Here is an 8,736-nt window from a genome sequence, read left to right on the forward strand (position 1 = left end):
CCTTAAAATAGTCGCACCACAAAATATAGGATTTTAACATGTTGCTATGTGGTTGATAGAGTTTCTTGTTATTATTGGTCGCATCATTGATGTCCACAAATGGTCCAGGATGTGTTTCATGCAAGGTTTAATACTTTTTAGTTTTTTTTTTTTTTTACCAAATCCCCAGTCCTAAATTTGAACTAAAGTTGCTTGCCTTAGTTTCGCTTAGCCAGACCTTCAGACTGACGGCAGAAGGTCTGGACTGTATCGCAGCTCTTTCTTGGCAAAGGACCGCCCAAGAGGACGTTTGACTGACATGTAACGCAACCAATCACAGTTCGTTTTGTTCCCGCTCCATGTTTAGGGGCGTGAAAATATAATGTCGATGTCCCTATAACAGACCAGCGTGCATCTAATAAATTATTCATTAAAGAACTTTGTGCAAGTTTACTGTAACAATGGAGCCTCGAACTTCACATACTTTTGAAAATCCAGCGTTTAGTTGATCCTGGTAAGCACTCATTTTCACAGTTAAACATGACGGCGTTCTTTCTCCACGAGGGGTTTTGGCATCACAGCATTTGTTTCCAGGCAGATTGCACATACGTCTCCCAGACATCCTGCAGAATTCAACCAATCTGATCACGACTTGGAAACTCCTGAAGTGTTTCCAGACAAGTGTGCCATATGCATCAGACGTTCAGCTGACGGTCCGTGGGCGTGAGGCTGAGACTATGCTTGCCTTAGTAAACACCACTAATAAGCTACTCATCAGATTTACCGAATACAAAAGTGGCACAATCATATTGTTAAAGGAATCCCAGCAAGCAATTTTGCATTTAAAAGACATTTAAAAGATGTCTAACAGCCGTCCAAACACAGCCCTGTCGTCTGGACTAAAACAATGCAGAATTTGGGCTGTCAGTGAAAATGTAATAGACGTCTAACCATAGCCCAAGATTAGAAACACATACGCATAGAACATGTCAAAGAAATGAAACCAAACACCTTGTAATCCCTGTTGACTTTGCTTACATTATGGAATATCTTTGTTGTTTTGGCAAAAATGACATGTAACCAAATTGAAGGTCATTTTGGCTAGAAGTGGGTTACTCATAGCCAGATAACCTAGTAATAGTTAACCTAGACGGTGAAATGACCGCTATTGCTTTCTAGTTCAACCAAAAAATGAAATTATTCTGCCATCATTAACTCACCCTCATGTCATTCCAAAACCATGGCTTTCTTTCTTCTGTGGAACACAAAAGAAAATATTCTGAAGAATGTTTCAACTGTTTTGTCCATGAAAGTCAATAAGCCCAAAACAACTATGGACCCCACTGACTTTCATTATTTAAAAAGAAAAAAAAAACTTTTTACACCATCTAGGTCTCACTAGGTCTTCTAGGTAATATGCTTTATCCTTTTAGCATTCCAACAGTTCTGAGTGACAAAACAATTGTGAGGAATGACAAGGTAAGACAGATCATTTCATAAGCAGAGGGCAGAATGATGTTTGCATGTAGCGATAAAAGGCTTTCTGTCATGGAATGTGTGAGACGACACAACACAAATAAGACATTGTGTCTGAAATTGCTTATCGGAGCAGATGCGAGTAAATTGCCTCTGAAATGTGCCGTGACCGGAGAGCAGACGCCGTCATAAGGCTGGATCAATGCCATTTCGGTAAACATGGCAGTCTGTGGCTGTGACGTGGAAGCAATGGGTGTTGTTGCGCTCATTGAACGACGTCCACTTCCTCTCGATAATGGTTGCAGCTGTGGCAGGAGTCCACGCCGCCCCCCTAAACTCACACAAGTGGCTCGGGGGCTCATCAAGTCTCCCAGAAAAGCCATTACTGCAGAGTTAGGCTTAAGAGGACCTAATGGAGACCAGGGGATGCACAGACAGGGAGTTCATACTCTACAGTCTGTTTGTATCAATAATCCGATCTCTCATGTTTGCCCACTTCAGTCAAACTCAATTCCACCATTAGATGTAAAAACAGCAAATATCCGGGGCGGGCAACATTTGCCAGACGGTTTCGATTTCCACATCCGTCAACAATTTTAGTCGAGTAAACATAAATTGGGCTGACATTCATTGTGCTCCTCTCTCCAATTGCATGCGCAGGGAGGACTGGAGAGGGTGGGTGTGTTAGGACGCAATCTCAGTCTCATCTCTGACCAATGGAGTGGAGGGTCACACAGACATCAGCGCTTGAGGGCTTTTGCAGCCTTTATCACATCAGGGAGTCAACGGAGCCAAATGTATTTATTGGATCTGAGACAGTCTAACTGCATACTTACTGCCTGACCTGACCCTGGAACAGAGGAACCTGCCATTTCTTGAACTTCTAATGCGATGAAGATGTCCTGTTTATCAAATGTAAAACCCTCAACCTTACGGATTCATTAACATAAATCAACAGACAATTAGCATTTCCTGAAGGGAAAAGGAAGCGAAAGAATAGCGCTGGTTTTCTGCATACTGCAAACAAGCATCAACACATGCAGCTTCTGGGTCGTTATGTCGTACATTTAGTTCCATTGAATTCCATTCATACATGTGCAAATTCAGGAGACTGGAAAAGACATGTCATGCAATTTTGCAATGCTACCAAGTTGGGTAAACTCCAACACAATCTCACGACCAATTCATACGTGGCTAATTCGTGCGAATTCATACGACCTGACACGTACTAATTTGTACGATGTGTTTAAACCCCAGTGACGGCTAGGGTTTAGGGGTGGGGTCAGAGTTAGGTCATTCGTACAAATTCACAAGAATTGGGCAACTCGTAAAATAGTACGATTCAGCAAAAATATTACATTCGTACGAATTAGCCACCTCGTAAAATACATACGTATTGCCGTGAGATCGGGTTGTAAACTCTGACCTCCGAGTCCGTATCACACAAAGAACACTAGAAGAACAACAAGTGAAGCCCACAACTTAATTTTCGGGAGGAGTGAACCCATCTAATCTTTCAATTAACTGCAGCCGCTCATCTTGTTCTGGCATGAGCTGTTTTGGCATCCCTTCACAAGTGTAGTCCCACTGGGGGGTATATCTAAGCTCGAGTTAAAGCTGCTTCCTCGAAAAGGTAAATGTTCCTGAAAAAATAGTCACACTTGTTTGTGCTCCTCGCAGTCAAAAATGAGTGCATTGGAAATAAATGGGAGATGAATTTCGTCTAGTGAAAACTTTTAGTCCTGCGGCCAAACAAGATCTTACTGAAAGCTAATTTCTTGAAATATCAACCTCAAGTTTGGAACACAACTTGATTAGATTCATGGGTTTGATTTTCTTGCACTTTTAGAGTAAAATGTGTTTTTGAAAATATATATTCCATATAAAATTGAAAATAGTATTTTTGTAAATTTTTCATAACAATAGACGTAAAATTCTGTAACTTTTTTAAGTTCTCTTTTTAAAAAAAATGTCACTTTAGCAATAATCTGCTAAATGTCATCTTTTCCAAAGAGAACAAACTAAAGTTTGTGCTCTAAAACATTCAAGATTTACGAAGACTTACAAAGTTGGAAATTCAAATTTCAGGTCTGCTCGAAAAGTGAATAAATGGATTATAAATACAGCGTAAATCTAATTTAGTAAGATAAAATCTTACAAAATATTAAATGAAAAACCTTATCGAACTAAAGTATAGTACATTCATTTAAAAAAGTGAGAGTATGACTTTTTTTTCATCAGACTAATCTAGATGTCATTCCAATTTTGTGTGTGTGTGTGTGTGTGTGTGTGTGTGTGTGTGTGTGTGTGTGTGTGTGTGTGTGTGTGTGTGTGTGTGTGTGTGTGTGTGTGTGTGTGTGTGTGTGTGTGTGTGTGTGTGTGTGTGTGTGTGGATATAGTAAGTGTAACTGTGTTTCCATCCACCTATTTTTATGTGAATTTTGGAATATTGCATTTAAAAAATAGGCTACTGTATTGAAACAGCAAGATGTGCATAAATTCAAGGAATTCATTGATAGAAATACTTTAAAACAATGTCCATTCAAAATCTAACTGGCAAAGTTTCAATGCATTTGCCTATAGCGATGAATCTATTTACCTAATTAGAGTTTTCTGATGGATTTGTTGCTACAATTACTCAAATTGTTACAGTTTTGCCAGTCAAAATCTAACCAACAAGTCGGTAATGATGAATTAATCACCAAAATTACATGAATGGTTCTAATTTTTGCCATACAAAATTCAACTGACTTCATTGCACCACAAAATCAAACGGACAAATATAAAAACCATCATAGTAAAATGATGACACTAAACTGTGTTTAAAACTGTCTTCTTTCCTGCCTTTACTTGATGCCTAGCAATCACCTTTACAAGTCAGAAGCGTAGTGCAGTACTATCTGCTCAATCCCTTTGCTAGGGGACAAATTAAGATGTTAGGAACTGTCATCAACCATCGCCACATATTTAGACCAAACATCCCCTCTCCTATTGACTCAATCAAGACAAAGACTTATCACCCCACAATTATCCCAAAATATCTGCCAAAAACATATTTTCATACAAATAATGCACTTTGCTAATATCTGATCAGGCAGGTGTGTATATGTGACATGGTCATGTGTGGTTTAGGGGGTACAGAGCGAATGACGTGGGCTACGCCACTGTCTGGGTTGTTAAAGGGCCCATTGCCTGTCACAGGTGTCTCCTATTGTGCATCTGCCAAAACACCACGCACATCACGCCATCTTGTTTGGAAATTACACCCTTCACAGCAAACAAGCTTCTTTGCAGAAATAGATTCTCTGTCAACACCGGTTTATATGGGGAACATGTAGCACTGGCAGTTTTATAGATCATCATGTCAAATAGAGATAGAAATGTGGCATTATCATTTGAATCATCTGTGTTTTAATGCAATTCCTCTTGATGTAAATGGTGGCTATTTCACTGTGACACTGATGAGACAATAATGAGCAGTTATAGCACACTGTGTGTACCTTGTTTTTTGGGGGGAACACAATGTATCTCCGCAGACACACACATAAACATGCAAATGATCCGTAGATCCATTTAAATTGGGTAAATGTACTAAAACATGTACTCACGTAAAAAAAATTTTAGAAGATGATGCTAAATACAAATAGTATTTATTTGTAATTAACTCTTTTTAGCTACATTGCAAAGATTAGTGTTGTGGGAAATGTGCTTTGCCTTCTTTTAATAATGGGAAGAAATTTTAAATATTTGCATTGTTGAATTGTAATACCAGATGAAGTACCATAACTAACACAGAAATGCTAACAACCACACAACATATCTTAGCGAACACGTTTCCTTGTGTTGTACCTAGACTATTTTTTTTCTTCGCCTTCTAGTTTTTAAGTCATTTTTTCAATTGTCAAATACACTGTATAAAAAAGTTGCTGCCTTAAATTTTTAATTAAATTCAACTGTTTAAGTCATTTCAACTTAAATGACACCAAAAATGTGTTGAAGTTCAAAATTGCCCCCTGTGGTGAAAATCAAGTTTTTAATGCTGTTTATGTCCCTGTGGTGTTTTTAATATGCTTTAAGACAAACCATGTGTAAAGTCAACACCATTGCTGAGTATTTTCTCCTCAAAACTGCAGTGACTTAAAACCAAAGACAGTCTCAAAAACACGGATTGAAATCGCTGGTGTTTCTGATGTCACAAACTACCTTGTAACCAATCAGGTCACCATGTGATCGTCAACGAGTGGATCTCTGAGCTGGTGTGAGTGAGTGGAGGCGGGGCTCATTTGCATATTAATAGAACTGCGTATACTAAATGAGGCACGGGTGTCCAGTTACATTCATGCTATTTTAAGGCATGAAAACATTTTTTTAATGGAAAAAATGAGTTGAAGCAATGTAAAAACATGTCGTCATAACTTATTGATGTATATCTATAATTTAAATAATTTAAATATATATATCTGAAACCGATACACTGTACATATAATTTTTTACAGTGTACTGCGTTTCCCTATCAGAATTAAAAATAGGAAAGATCTCTTTAATATGTAAAATTCCTTCTCTGCGGCCCCAATGAGATTACATAGAATCAATATAGACCATTGAGTAGCCAAGACTTTTACTCTTTTACTTCTCAGATTTGAAAAACACCTGCAGTATGTCTCAAACTGTGCTCAGATTCGCCAAGATATAAAGCCTGCAATCAAAATCCAAATATGAACTCGAAACAATTCTCATAGATTAAATTGAGTTATAGTTTTATTGTGTCTATTTTCTTCTCCTGAGGTAGGCCTACTGAGAAACATTCAAAACAATTTTGATATTTATATGAAACATAATTGAGAAGTCCATTAAACGTAAATCTATGAAAGAGAAACCTCTGAGAACTGAACATTTCCTCTAGGCATGATAAACATTACCATTACACAGTGGTGTTTTGTTTTGTTTTTTCATGCAGGCAACAGAGCAGCCGGTAAATGTCAGTGTGTGTCTGAGACCAGCCAGAGACGCCACATTTGGGCCCTCGGGCTTCAAACCCCGTCACTTCAGTAGAGAGAGAGCAGCCAGTGCCATTCAAGGTTTCCCAAACGGGGGTTCTGGGTTCGTGAGTTCATTAAAAGATATTAATTAGCGGTTCGCCTCACAGTGAATCCACACAAACTCCATCTTTGCATGTCGCTTACACTATATAATGTGCATCTAGGATGCAACTTGCACCAGGGTCACTTTATTTCCAAAATTTCTGTGCATAATTTATGTTTTCTGAATTTATCAGATTTGATGAATGAGAAGCAGTTATAAATTTGGGTTACACTTTATTTTAAGGTGTCATTGTTTCAGTGTAATTATATATTTAAGTATATAAAAATAAGTATATAATATATATTCATATATTTAATGAGTAACATTAAGCAACTACATAGGGTTAGGGTATGATTAGGTTGAGGGTTAGATGCATGTAATTATAATTAATAATTTACTGTTATTACTACATGTAACATATGTAACAAGGACACTGTAAAATAAAGTGTTACCTAAACTTGTTTCAACTTAACAGATTGAAAAGCCTTCATGACTATTCTGCCAAAATAAAAGCTTGAGGGTTTACCGTTTAAAATAATTAAGACAGAGGCTATTAGTTTTGTAACTAACTGAAGTTGTAAAATTATTATAATTATCAAGTATTTTTTTATATTAACGTGCAATTGTATTATTACAACTCTTATTACAATTAGGCCTGTTGTTGCATTAACATTTACACAGGCCCTATTTTGGACTAAACCGCTCGATTAGTTTTACGATCTCTTTATGACCTTTTTGAAGCGTCAAAGTGAATGTTGCGTAGCTGTCAATGGAGGGACAGAAATCTCTCAGATTTCGTTAAATTATCTTCATTTGTGTTTTGAAGATGAACAATTTTGATTTTAGGTTAACTTCAACGCTGTCAGCTCACGACAAAATAACCACAATGTGTTTCGAGTTCAAACAAACCGTGCAGCCCTAGATAGGCTACTGCCTAATTATAAAATAAAAATAATCCAAATAATTGTTTTCATGCATATGTCATGTGACCATTAACCTACATCAGAGAACCGTGAACACATGTAGTTAAATTATGAAAACATAAACTCAAAATCTCAGGAGGTAGCCTATACTTCAAAAACTATTTTATTTCAAAGGGGTGCGACTGACAAAATAATGTGAACCCACTAATTTTACCCAACCCAACGTAGCTAAAACGGATTATCATTGGATAATGAACCACAATAGTGATTTATATGTTTCTTGCAAAATAACACATTTTATCAGTAGGCCTATACAGTATAAACAGCTAATTTGAAATACTGAAATGTGTTTCGTTCCAGAAGTTGTAGTTCCGGAGTCTTCCAGCAGGGGCTGACCATGCTAATACTGGCCAGGAGGATTTTAATTATTTACTATAAAAAGGGGGGATAACTCAATTTGTGTGTTTTAGCAATTTATGTTTCTCAGTTATGTATTCATATTAGGCTACTAAGCTGTAGACCTATTTTTTGTATTCTTTTGAAATCACAATATGCTATATTGGTATCTAAATAAAACAACACCGATATAATACTGAAGGAAATAATTAAACATGACATTTCTTCAGGTAGAAAATGAGTCAACTCTACACAAAATTCATCTAGCCAAAAGACATTTAGTGTACTGTGTAAGCACACAGTTGATTGATTTCCAAAATCAATGTAGGATAATTTCTGCATAAAAACGTGAAAAACTAATCATTTTTCAAAAATAATTAAAAGCTGTGATTGATAACACCAATACAAAAACATTAAGCTGCCTTTAGATGGATCAATAATGTTATGTGTATTACTTTCACTACCAATTACAGATAAATTGACTTGTCAAACAAAGACAAATCTGCAAGTCTGGTGTCTGATCAATTGTTCTAGTTTGAAACCTGAAATATGGAACAACAATACAAATATGTCTTGTCTGTCTTAAAACATATTGAATCCATTTTTTTTCTCAAGCAATTTCCACAACATATATATATATATATATATATATATATATATATATATATATATATTTGTATTACCTTTCAATATTTAATGTTACATTATATATTAAATAGGGGCTTAGCATTTTTTTTAGAACAGACAAATCTATCTGAAACTAGAAACATCTGCTAAGCAGCAAATCACTAAAAGGAATATGCCATCCATTTATCTGAAACCTATATAAACCCGATATTTATTTCAGATATTTAAAGATTTATGCAAATACACCTAAACC

Source organism: Siphateles boraxobius, unplaced genomic scaffold (genome assembly GCF_051911475.1).
Source record: "Siphateles boraxobius isolate OS27281-9 unplaced genomic scaffold, OSU_SipBor_1 65, whole genome shotgun sequence".
NCBI lineage: Eukaryota > Metazoa > Chordata > Actinopteri > Cypriniformes > Leuciscidae > Siphateles > Siphateles boraxobius.